At 40.2% G+C, this 13,046-nt stretch overlaps 1 protein-coding gene across 5 annotated transcripts in view; it reads left to right on the top strand.

The window, feature by feature from the left end:
• ntmt1 (N-terminal Xaa-Pro-Lys N-methyltransferase 1) overlaps positions 1 to 13,046 on the top strand; it is a 128,988-nt gene that overhangs the window by 82,995 nt on the left and 32,947 nt on the right. For 2 of the 5 annotated variants that reach the window (XM_062959945.1, XM_062959943.1), the window contains one exon: positions 10,923 to 11,458. The exons of 1 other annotated variant lie outside the window; for it this stretch is intronic. The gene's annotated coding sequence lies outside the window, so the exon portion shown is untranslated. Of the gene's footprint in view, positions 1 to 10,710; positions 11,459 to 13,046 lie in introns of those variants that run through there. 2 more of the 5 variants (XM_062959947.1, XM_062959944.1) reach the window with 2 other exon arrangements.

Here is a 13,046-nt window from a genome sequence, read left to right as displayed (position 1 = left end):
AAGGAAGGAAGGAAGGAAGGAAGGAAGGATGGATGTTGGGGAAATGAGCTCGAAAGGAAGGGAGGGATGTTAAGGAAATAAGCTATAAAGGAAAGAAGGAAGTGTGGAATGTTGGGGAAATAAAATGGGAAGGAAGGAAGGAAGGAAGGTGAGAGGAAAGAAGAAAGGAAGGTAGGAAGGAAGGAAGGATGTTGGGGAAATAAGCTAGAAAGGAAAGAAGGAAGTGTGATAACAGAAGGAAGGATGGATGTTGGGGAAATAAGCTCGGAAGGAAGGAAGGAAGGAAGGAAGTTAAGGAAATAAGCTAGAAAGGAAGGAAGGAAGGAGGGAAGGATGTTAAGGAAATAAGCAAGGAAGGAAGGAAGGAAGGACGATAACAGACGGATGGATGGATGTTGGGGAAATAAGCTAGAAGGGAAAGGAGGAAGGAAGTATGATAACAGAAGGAAAGATGGATGTTGGGGAAGTGGGAAGGAGGGAAGGAAGGAAGAAAAGGGAAATAGGAAAATGGGTCGGGGAAGGGAGGGAGGGAGAAAAGAAGGAAATCAGGAGGTAAGGAAGGAAGGTGGGATGTTGGGAAAATAAGCTAGAAAGAAAAGAAAGTGGGATGTTGGGGAAATAAAAATGGGAAGGAAAGAAAGAAGGAAGGAAGGTGGGATGTTGGGAAAATAAGAAGCTAGGAAGGAAAGAAAGAAGGAAGAAGGAAGTCGGGAAACTAGGAAGGACTGAAGGAAGCGAGATAAATAGGAGAAGTAAGGACCTAGAAAGGAAGGAAATGGGAAGAAAGCCAGTAAGGAAGGGCAGGAGGGAAAGAGATGGAAAGAGGAGAAATAAGGAAGAAGGGAAGAAAAAAGAAAGGGAAAGTGGGGGAGAGAGGAGAAAGGAGGAAAGAAAAAAGCAAGGAAGGAAGTAGAGGAAATCAATAGGGACGTAGGGAAGGAGGGGGGCAGGAGGGGTTTGGAAGCCGAAAATTCCCAGGCAAACAGGCGATCCATTATTTATCTGGGCCATCAATTATTTAAAGGCTGGCTGGCGGCAGGAAAAGGAAGAAATAAAAAACGTGAAGCCGAGAGACATTGGAATACGGGAAGGCTGGGCTTCTTTCCCGTTTGTGTCCTCTCTAGCCATTTTCCAGCCCATCCGGCACCACTCTATGCATCCTTGGGTTTCCTAATAGTCTGCACATGTCTTTTATGCACAATGGCTTCTCTAGGCATTTTTCAGGTCCTCCAGTGCAACTTTATGGTATTCTTGGGACAATTAATCTCCAGTTTCTCCTCCCACGCTCTCTTCCTTACTTTTTTATCTCCTTACTTCCTTCTTTCCTCTTTTTGGCCAACCTATTTCCTTTAGTGGGTTGCTGTGAGTTTTCCGGGCTGTCTAGCCATGTTTCAGAAGCATTGCCTCCTGACGTTTCGCCTGCATTTATGGCAGGCATCCTCAGAGGTTGTGAGTGGGGTTTATATATCTCTGGAATAATATCCAGGGTGGGAAAAATAACTTTTGTCTGTTGGAGGCAAGTGTTAATGTAGCCACAATGATTAGCATTGAATGGCCTTGCAATTTCAACGACTGCCTGCTTCCTGCCTGGGGGAATCTTTTGTTAGAAGGTGTTAGCTGGCCCTGATTGTTTCCTGTCTGGAATTCCCCTGTTTTTTGCGTGTTGTTCTTTATTAATTGTCCTGATTTTAGAGTTTTTTAAAAAAAATATTGGTAGCCAGATATTGTTCATTTTCATGGTTTCCTCCTTCTTGTTGAAATTGTCCACATGCTCGTGGACTTCAATGGCTTCTCTGTGTCGTCTGACATGGTGGTTGTGAGAGTGGTCCAACTAACACCTCCCAACAAAGGATTCCCATAGGCAGTAAGCAGCCAGACCTTGAAGCTGCAAGGCTATTCAGTGCCAATCAAGGTGGCCAATTGCTACAGTCACACTTGCCTCAAACAGACAAGGGTTCTTTCTCCCACCCTGGACATTACTCCACAGAGATATAAACCCCACTTGCCCAGTTTCCAACAGACCTCACAACCTCTGAGGAAGCCTGCCACAGATGTGGGTGAAACGTCAGGAGAGAATGCTCCTGGAACATGGCCAGACAGCCCGGAAAACTCTTAGCAAACCAGTGATTCTGGCCATGAAAGCCTTCGACAACATAATAACAATAATAATTATTATCTTTATTTACTGTATATACTCAAGTATAAGCCTAGTTTTTCAGCCCTTTTTAAAAGACTGAAAAAGCCCCCCTCGGCTTATACTCGGGTGAGGGTCCTGGTTGGCTTATATTTGGGTCAGCTTATACTCGAAATATATGGTACATTTATTATTTTTCTCTATCATTGTTGGTATTATTACATTTATTATTTTTATTGATTATTGTTGCTACTATTACATTTATTACCCTATTTTTTATTATTATTATTATTATTATTACATTTATTATTTCACTCTGATCTTATTATTATTGCATTTATTATTTTACTCTTATTTATTATTACTTGTATTATTTTCCTGTATTTATTATTATTATTAGATGTATTATTTTACTATATTATTATTAAAAGGATACATAAGCCCATTTACACTGAAGAAGATAAGAATAATGATTTGATCAGAGTTGAACAGTCTTATCTTAAATTAGAGCTTTATGTAAATATTCAAAAACATTTAACCTACTGATGCCTCAATTAATGTAATTTTATTGATATCTATTTTTATTTCTGAAATGTACCACCCTCGGCTTATACTGGAGTCAATGTTTTCCCAGTTTTTTGTGGTAAAATTAGGTGCCTCGGCTTATATTCGGGTCGGCTTATACTCGAGTATATACGGTAATGAAATGTTATTGGTATCTATTTTTATTTCTGAAATGTACCACCCTCGGCTTATACTGGAGTCAATGTTTTCTCAGTTTTTGTGGTAAAATTAGGTGCCTCGGCTTATATTCGGGTCGGCTTATACTCGAGTATATATGGTACTAGCTGTGCCTGGCCACGCATTGCTGTGGCGAAGTATGGTGGTATGGGAAATAAAGTATTGAGGAATTGGTGGTAGTTAAGGTAAAGGTTTTCCCCTGACATTAAGTCCATTATAAATGGGTAATATAGCTGTGTGGAAGGGTCTTGAGTCTACACTGCCATATAATCCAGTTAAAATCAGATAATCTGTATTTTATAGGCAGCGTGGAAGAGGCCTAAGTGAGGCCTAACCCTGCCTGTGCCCTGGGCTGAGTGGTTTGTTAGGAGACCAAGTAGGTGGAGCTTAGCCTTCTAACTGGCAGCAATTGGATAAAAACAATTATTACTCTCCCTCTAATTAGGACTTTATATTTCTTTTCTTTTTGTGGTATGAACGTAGAGGCGTGGATGAGGGGTTGTGCTGCCAAGTTTAGTGTTTCTGGGATGTGTAGTTTTGTTGTTTTGTCCTAGGCTGAAATTTCATTCCCCTTTTATATATATAGATATCCCGTTTCGTCCAATTGGAAAAATTAAAATATCGCACACATTTATGTTAGTGTGTGACTACAAATATATATCTAATAATAATGATGATATTGATTCTGGCCATGAAAGGGTTTGACAACACAATTTCCTTTATTTCCTTCCTCCCCTCTTTCCTTTTTGTTTTAGCCCAGTCTCTCTCCCTACTTTCCCGTCCTTCCTCCCCTCTTTCCTTCTTGTTTTCGCCCAGTCTTTCCCCTCCTTTTCCTCCCTCCTTTCCCGCAGAGACCCCTCCAGGCCCCTCTCCCCAGTCCTCTCCCCCTGGAACCCAGGGCTGGGCTTCCGGCCAAGGTCCCCCTGACCCCCTTTTTGCGTCTGCATGGGGAGGGGGGGGGGCATCGGCATGGCAACCACACGTTTCCTCTTGTGAGCAGCTGCGCCGAAAAGAGGGGCGGTGGGCCCAAGCCAAAGAAGGGGCCACCTGAGACCCCCGGCTTCGGGCTGTTTCCCAGATCCCTTTCCGAGGGAGAGAAAACGGATCCCTAAAGCAAGAGACCCCAAAGTCCAGGAGGGGTGTCATGGAGTCATGCTGGAGGACCCAGAAAAGGCCTAGAGAGGGCAGGTTTGCATCTCGAGCTTCCTCCAAGCCGAGGATCCAGGCTATTAATGCAGTCGGGCAGGGATTCATAAATAATCTCTCTATATAAAAGGAGAATGAAATTTCGGCCTAGGACAAAACAACAAAACTACACCTCCCAGAAACACTAAACTTGGCAGCACAACCCCTCATCCATGTCTCTACATTCATACAAAAAAAAAGGAAACAAAAATAAAGTCCTAATTAGAGGGAGAGGAATAATTGTTTTTATTCCAATTGCTGCCAGTTAGAAGGCTAAGCTCCGCCCACTTGGTCTCCTAGCAAGCCACTCAGCCCAGGGGACAGGCAGAGTTAGGCCTCACTTAAGCCTCTTCCACACTGCCTATAAAATACAGATTATCTGCCTCTACGTTCATACAACAAAAAGCTCCAGCTACTCCAGAAAACGGCCAGGCTTTGAGACTGCAAGGCTATTCGCTGCTATTCCACCTGGCCAACAAAGGATTCCCATAAGCCACAGCAACGCATGGCCGGGCAAAGCTAGTAATAAATAAAACTTTATTTATACCCCACCACCATCTCCCCGCGGGGACTCAGGGCGGCTTACATGGGGCAGAGGCCCAAACAACATAAGGACAAAATATAAGCAACACAATACAAATCACAATATTAAAAAGATAAAATAATAATACAATAAAAGGTAAAGGTTTTCCCCTGACGTTAAGTCCAGTCATGTCCGACTCTGGGGGTTGCTGCTCATCTCCATTTCTAAGCCGAAGAGCCGGCGTTGTCCATAGACACCTCCAAGGTCATGTGGCCACTGGCATGACTGCATGGAGCGCCGTTACCTTCCCGCCGGAGCGGTACCTATTGATCTACTCACATTGGCCAAGTTTTCAAACTGCTAGGTTGGCAGGAGCTGGGGCTAACAGCGGGCGCTCATTCTGCTCCCGGGATTTGAACCTGGGACCTTTTGGTCTCCAGCTCAGTGCTTTAACGCACTTCACCACCGGGGCTCCACATGTGTGTGTGTGTGTGTGTGTGTGTGTGTGTGTGTGTGTGTGTGTGTGTATATATATATATATATATATATATATATATATATATATATATATGTCATCATATATGTTATATATTATACTAGCTGTGCCCGGCCACGCGTTGCTGTGGCATTGTCTGGTGGTGTTGGTGAGAACTTGTTGAGGTAGTGGTGGTATTGAATGTCTGTTGTTTGGTTGTCCTTATGTTGAGTATGCATTTGGTTGTTTGTGTCCTGTGAAAGTGGTGAGGGTAGAGGGGGTCTATGTCCCTGTGTAGTAGTGTATAGTATTTATACGTTAAGTCCATGTGTTGTGAATGCTTGGATTGTGTCCTGCTGCATAGTAGAAAGGGTTGGGCTGGATGGCCCTTAGGGGTCTCTTGGATTTTATGCTTCTATTATTATTATTATTATTATCATTATCATCTTCTTCATCATTATTATGTAGAGGCTGGATGGCCATCTGTCAGGATAATATAAGATTATAAATGGGTAATATAGCTGTGTGGAAGGGCCGTGAGTCTATATTGCTATATAATCCAGTGCAAATTAAATAATCTGTGGAAGAGGCCTAAGTGAGGCCTAAGTCTGCCTGTCCCCTGGGCTGAGGAGTTTGCTAGGGGATCAAGTGGGCGGAGCTTAGCCTTCTAACTGGCAGCAATTGGATAAAAACAATTATTCCTCTCCCTCTAATTAGAACTTTATTTTTCTTTTATTTTTGTTGTATCAACCTAGAGCCATGGATTTCGAGGTTGAGGGGCCTGTAGTTTTGTTGTTTTGTCTGGTGCCCTGATTCCATCACTCTTTTATATATAGAGATATATTATATATATCATACACACACACACACACATATATATATACATACATATGTAACAGACACACACATATCTTATATGTGTATATGTATATACATATATATTACATACTAGCTGTGCCCGGCCACGCGTTGCTGTGGCGAAGTATGGTGGTATGGGAAATAAAGTACTGAGGAATTGGTGGTAGTTAAGGTCAAGGGTTAAGGTTTTCCCCTGACATTAAGTCAATTATAAATGGGTTATATAGCTGTGTGGAAGGGCCTTGAGTCTACACTGCCATATAATCCAGTTCAAATCAGATAATCTGTATTTTATAGGCAGTGTGGAAGAGGCCTAAGTGAGGCCTAACTCTGCCAGTCCCCTGGGCTGGGTAGGTTGCTAGGGGATCAAGTGGGCGGAACTTAGCCTTGTAACTGGCAGTAATTGGATAAAAACAATTCTTCCTCTCCCTCTAATTAGAACTTTATTTTTCTTTTATTTTTGTTGTATCAACCTAGAGCCGTGGATGATGGGTTGTGTTGTCAGATTTCGAGGTTGGGGGGCCTGTAGTTTTGTTGTTTTGTCCGGTGCCCTGATTCCATCACTCTTTTATATATATACTAGCTGTGCCCGGCCACGCGTTGCTGTGGCTAGAACTTACTTTTTCTTTTCTTTTTGTTGTATGAACGTAGAGGCGTGGATGAGAGGTTGTGCTGTCAGTTTTCGAGGTTGTGGGGCGTTTAGTTTAGTTGTTTTATCCGGTGCCGTGATTCCATTACCCTTTTATATATATATATAGATATTATATATATATACTAGCTGTGCCCGGCCACGCGTTGCTGTGTTGTTGTCTGGTGGTGTTGGTGAGAAATTGTTGAGGTAGTGGTGGTATTGAATGTCTGTTGTATGGTTGTCTTTATGCTTAGTATGCACACTGAAGTGGATTATATGGCAGTGTGGAGTCAAGATAATCCAGTGCAAAGGAGATAATATAAGATTATAAATGGGTTATATAGCTGTGTGGAAGGGCCTTGAGTCTACACTGCCATATAATCCAGTTAAAATGAGATAATCTGTGGAAGAGGCCTAAGTGAGGCCTAACTGTGCCTGTCCCCTGGGCTGAGTAGGTTGCTAGGAGACCAAGTGGGTGGAGCTTAGCCTTCAAACTGGCAGCAATTGGATAAAAACTATTATTCCTCTCCCTGTAATTAGAACTTTATTTTTCTTTTATTTTTGTTGTATCAACCTAGAGCCGTGGATGATGGGTTGTGTTGTCAGATTTCGAGGTTGGGGGGGCCTGTAGTTTTGTTGTTTTGTCCGGTGCCCTGATTCCATCACTCTTTTATATATATAGATATATTATATATATATCATACACACACATATATATATACATACATACATACATATGTAACAGACACACACATATCTTACAATACATATATATTACATATAGATTTCATACATATACATGCACACACATATACATGTCAGACAGACACATACACACATATATATATGGCAAAGGAGGTATGAAAGCTTTGTGGTTTTTTTCCCCCCCTGGAAAATGGAAAACAGATTCAGGCTGATGGAAGGAAGGCAGGAAGGAAGGAGGGAGGGAGAGGGATGGAGGGAAGGAAAGAGAGAGAGAGCGAGAGAATGACAGACTCTAATCCCCCTTGAGTGCTGGGCCTCATGAATATTAATAGGGCGGTAATTAAAATGCAGGGACACAGCAAGAAGGATGCAGGCGATGCTTTTCAGAGAGAAGAGAGCGAGAGAGAGAGAGCGTTGGGGATGGAGAGAGACGGAAGGAGGGAGGAAGAGGAGGAGGGGGCTTCTCTCGCTTTTCTCAGAGAGATTTTTGTAAAACCCAGAGACTTCCACTTGAATCCCCCCTTTTTCTCTCTCTCTCCAACTGCCCCCCAATATTGTATTTTCCCCTTTCTAATTTCTGTTTTCCCTTCCTGTGGAGACCCCAAAAATGGCAAGGATGTGGCCAGAAAGGCGAGAAGAAAGGAAGGAATAGATATTTGGAAGAAGGTAGGAAGGGAGGAAAGATAGATAGATAGATAGATAGATAGATAGATAGATAGATAGATAGATAGATATTTGGAAGAAGGTAGGAAGGGAGGAAAGATAGATAGATAGATAGATAGATAGATAGATAGATAGATAGATAGATAGATAGATATTTGGAAGAAGGGAGGAAGGATAGATAGATAGATAGATAGATAGATAGATAGATAGATAGATAGATAGATAGATAGATAGATAGACAGATAGATATTTGGAAGAAGGGAGGAAGGATAGATAGATAGATAGATAGATAGATAGATAGATAGATAGATAGATAGATAGATAGATATTTGGAAGAAGGGAGGAAGGATAGATAGATAGATAGATAGATAGATAGATAGATAGATATTTGGAAGAAGGGAGGAAGGATAGATAGATAGATAGATAGATAGATAGATAGATAGATAGATAGATAGATATTTGGAAGAAGGGAGGAAGGATAGATAGATAGATAGATAGATAGATAGATAGATAGATAGATAGATAGATATTTGGAAGAAATGAGAGGCTAGATATTAGAGAGGAAGGAAGGAATGAACAGAGGATATATACTTAAGAGGAAGGGAGGGAGGAAGGAAGGAAGGAATAGATATTTGGAAGGAGGGAGGAATGATAGATAGATAGATAGATAGATTGATCCCCTCTGTTTTTCATTATTGCCATGATCCCTCTGTCAACAATCTTACAAAAAACAAATCTCGGCTATCAAACATCTAAGAGTCTCACAAAAATTCATATTTAATGTACATGGATGACCTAAAGCTATACGGGAAAACGGAAACTGAAATCCAGTCTCATTTCGCATCTGATGTACATGGATGACCTAAAGCTGTACGGGAAAACGGAAACTGAAATCCATTCTCTGACCAACACTATGCGAATTTTTATCACTGATATCAGCACGGAGTTTGGTTTGGACAAATGTTCGACAGTGGCATTGAAGAAAGGAAAAATCATTGAAAGTGAGGGCATCAATATGCCTAATGGCCAAACAATAAAGTGTCACCAGCCAGAGGCCTATAAATATCTGGGCATACTACAGCTGGACAACATCAAGCTTGAACACGTGAAGACTGTGGTCAGCAAAGAATACACACAAAGGGTCAGAAAAATTCTCCAAAGCAAGCTCAATGGAGGCAACACCATCAAGGCCATAAACACCTGGGCCATACCTGTCATAAGATATACTGCTGGCATCATAAACTGGACAATTTGGACAGAAAAACAAGAAAACTCATGACCATTCATCATTCCCTGCACCCTCGCAGTGATGTTGACCGGCTGTATCTGCCTAGAAGATCAGGGGGCAGAGGACTCTTACAAGTAAAACAAGCAGTCAAAGAAGAAGAACATGCCCTGGCAGAAGATGGAAAGCAAAGTGAAGAAACTGCTTTGATTGAAGTAAAAAATCAGAAACTCCTCAAAGCACAGCAGACAAAAAACCAGTACAAGAAAGCCGCACTACAAACTAGAGCTGACAGCTAGCACAACAAAACATGGACAAAGTTACAATCTGCCAACTGCAAAAGGCCACCCGACTGGGATCTGCGCGCATCATCCGAAAATACATCACACAGTCCTAGACACTTGGGAAGTGTTCGACTTGTGATTTTGTGATATGAAATCCAGCATATCTATCTTGTTTGTTGTGTCATAATAAAAATAATTAAATAATAATAATAATAATAATAATAATAATAATAATAATAATAATAATATCTATGTTCATGGTTGTATGTTGTAAATAATATTGTTCTTAGTCTTGTGAGCCGCTTTGAGTCTCCTTTAAGAGAAATGATGATAATAATAATAATAATAATAATAATAATAATAATAATAGTTAAATCTCTGTTCATGGTTGTATGTTGTAAATAATATTGTTCTTAGTCTTGTGAGCCACTTTGAGTCTCCTTTAAGAGAGAAAATAATAATAATAATAATAATAATAATAATAATAATAATAATATCTCTGTTCATGGTTGTATGTTGTAAATAATATTGTTCTTAGTTTTGTGAGCTGCTTTGAGTCTCCTTTAAGAGTGAAAATAATAATAATAATAATAATAATAATAATTATTATTATTATTATTATTATTATTATAGTTAAATCTCTGTTCATGGTTGTATGTTGTGAATAATATTGTTCTTAGTCCTGTGAGCCGCTTTGATTCTCCTTTAAGAGAGAAAATAATAATAATAATAATAATAATAATAATAATAATAATAATAATAATATCTATGTTCGTGGTTGTATGTTAATGGTATTGTTCTTAGTCTTGTGAGCTGCTTTGAGTCTCTTTTGAGATGATAATAATAATAATAATAATAATAATAATAATAATAATAATAATAATATCTATGTTCATGGTTGTATGTTGTAAATAATATGGTTCTTAGTCTTGTGAGCCGCTTTGAGTCTCCTTTGAGATAATAATAATAATAATAATAATAATAATAATAATAATAAATTCTCTGTTCATGGTTGTATGTTGTTAAAGGTATTGTTCTTAGTCTTGTGAGCTGCTTAAAGAGAGATAATAATAATAATAATAATAATAATAATAATAATAATAATAATAATAATAATAATAATAAATGCTAAGTCTTGGGGTGGGCGAAGGCCTGGAGGAGCCTCTGCAAAGTGGATCTGGTGCCAGACCATCTCTTTCTTTCTTTCTTTCTTTCTTTCTTTCTTTCTTTCTTTCTTTCTTTCTTTCTTTCTTTCTTTCTCTGCTCCATCCCTCCTCCTCCTTTTCCTCCCCATCGATGCCTTTCCTGGGTTAAAAATAAATCCAAGTTTCTGGGAAGCGGGTGCTTTCTTTCCCCCTCCTTCTCCTCCGAACCCCTGAGAATAGTTCACTGCAGCCTTGTTTTTTTTTTCCCCTTCCTTCTCTCTCTCTCTGCCTCCCTCCTTTTTCTTTTTCTTCTTTTTCTCCCTCCTCCCCTCTTCTCTCCTACTGCGATCCAGCTAATATGCTCAAGCCGAGAAGGAGTTTGCCAGTTCAACTGGAAAGGAATTTAACTGCTTCGGGACCAGAAGGCAAAGGAAAGAAAGAAGAGAAGAAGGAAAGAAGGATGGAAAGTAAGAACCCTATTCTGTAATTCAGGAAGGCACCATTCGATCCCTCCCGACGGATGTTCTTCCAGCCTCTGCTTCAAAACATTCCACCTCCCAAAACGGAGTCCAGGCCCTACAGCTGGACAAGGTCATCCAACACAAACCTATGTCTTTCATGCAAGAAGGCACCATCCGATCGCTCCCAACAGATGGCCATCCAGCCTCTCTTTATAAACCTCCAAAGAAGCAGACGTTGATTCCGAAAGTTGGGAGTGGTCCCCAAAGGTCATACAGTCCATCCTCTCATTTCTGTCATTCAGGAAGGCACCATCCGATCTCTCCCGACAGATGGCCATTATTATTAATATTATCATCATCATCATCCCTCCCGACAGATGGCCAACCCAACCTCCAAAGAAGCAGATTCTGAATCTTAAAGTTGGAAGGTAATCAATCCCTATTTCTTCCATGGAGGAAGGCACCATCCAATCCCTCCCAACAGATGGCCATTATCATCATCCCTCCCGACAGATGGCCATTATTATTATCATCATTATTATTATTATTATTATTATTATTATTATTATTATTATTATTATTATTTTTTCATCATCATCATCATCCTGCCCAACAGATGGCCATTATTATTATTTTCATTGTCATCATCATCATCATCCCTCCCAACAGATGGCCATTATTATTATCATCATCATCATCATCATCCCTCCCGACACATGGCCATTATTATTATTATTATTATTTTCATCATCATCATCCTGCCCAACAGATGGCCATTATTATTATTTTCATCGTCATCATCATCATCATCATCATCCCTCCCAACAGATGGCCATTATTATTATCATCATCATCATCATCATCATCCCTCCCGACACATGGCCATTATTATTATTATTATTATTATTATTATTATTATTATTATTATTATTATTATTTTATTATTTTCATCGTCATCATCATCCTGCCCAACAGATGGCCATTATTATTATTTTCATCATCATCATCATCCCTCCCAACAGATGGCCATTATTATTATTATTATTATTATTATTATTATTATTTTATTATTTTCATCGTCATCATCATCCCTCCCAACAGATGGCCATTATTATTATCATCATCATCATCATCATCATCATCATCTTGCCCAACAGATGGCCATCCAAACCTCCAAAGAAACAGACTCTGAATCCTAAAGTTGGAAGGGATCCCCAAACGTTATCTAAACCTATTTCTTACATGGAGGAAGGCACCATCTGATCCCTCTCGACAGATGTCCATCATCATCATCCCTCCCAACAGATGGCTATTATTATTATTATTATTATTATTATTATTATTATTATTATTATTATTTTATTGTATGACACAGCAAACAAGATAGATATGCTGGATTTCGTATCACAAAACCACAAGTCAAACACTTCCCAAGTGTCTAGGACTGTGTGATGTATTTTCGGATGATGCGTGCAGATCCCAGCAGGGTGGCCTTTTGCAGTTGGCAGATCGTGATTTTGTCAATGTCTATTGTTTCCAAATGCCGGCTGAGATCTTTTGCCATGGCACCCAGTGTGCCGATCACCACCGGGACCACCTGCACTGGTTTCTGCCAGAGTCTTTGAAGTTCCATCTTGAGGTCCTGAGAGCGGCTGAGTTTTTCCTGTTTTTTTTTCACCTGGGATGGCGACATCCATGATCCAAACCTTTTTCTTTTCCACAACTGTGATGTCTGGTGTGTTGTGTTCCAGAACTTTGTCAGTCTGGATTCGGAAGTCCCACAGTATCTTTGCGTGCTCATTTCCCAAGACTTTTGCAGGTTTGTGATCCCACCAGTTCTTTGCTGCTGGGAGGTGGGACTTGAGGCATAAGTTCCAATGGATCATTTGGGCCACATAGTTGTGCCTCTGTTTGTAGTCTGTCTGTGCGATTTTCTTAACAGCAGCTGAGGATATGATCCATGGTTTCGTCGGTTTCCTTGAACAATCTGCATTTTGGGTCATCGGCTGATTTTTC

This window comes from Anolis carolinensis, unplaced genomic scaffold, assembly GCF_035594765.1.
Source record: "Anolis carolinensis isolate JA03-04 unplaced genomic scaffold, rAnoCar3.1.pri scaffold_7, whole genome shotgun sequence".
Lineage (NCBI taxonomy): Eukaryota > Metazoa > Chordata > Lepidosauria > Squamata > Dactyloidae > Anolis > Anolis carolinensis.
Note: the sequence above shows the minus strand (reverse complement) of the source record. Positions and strands in the feature narration are given on the sequence as shown.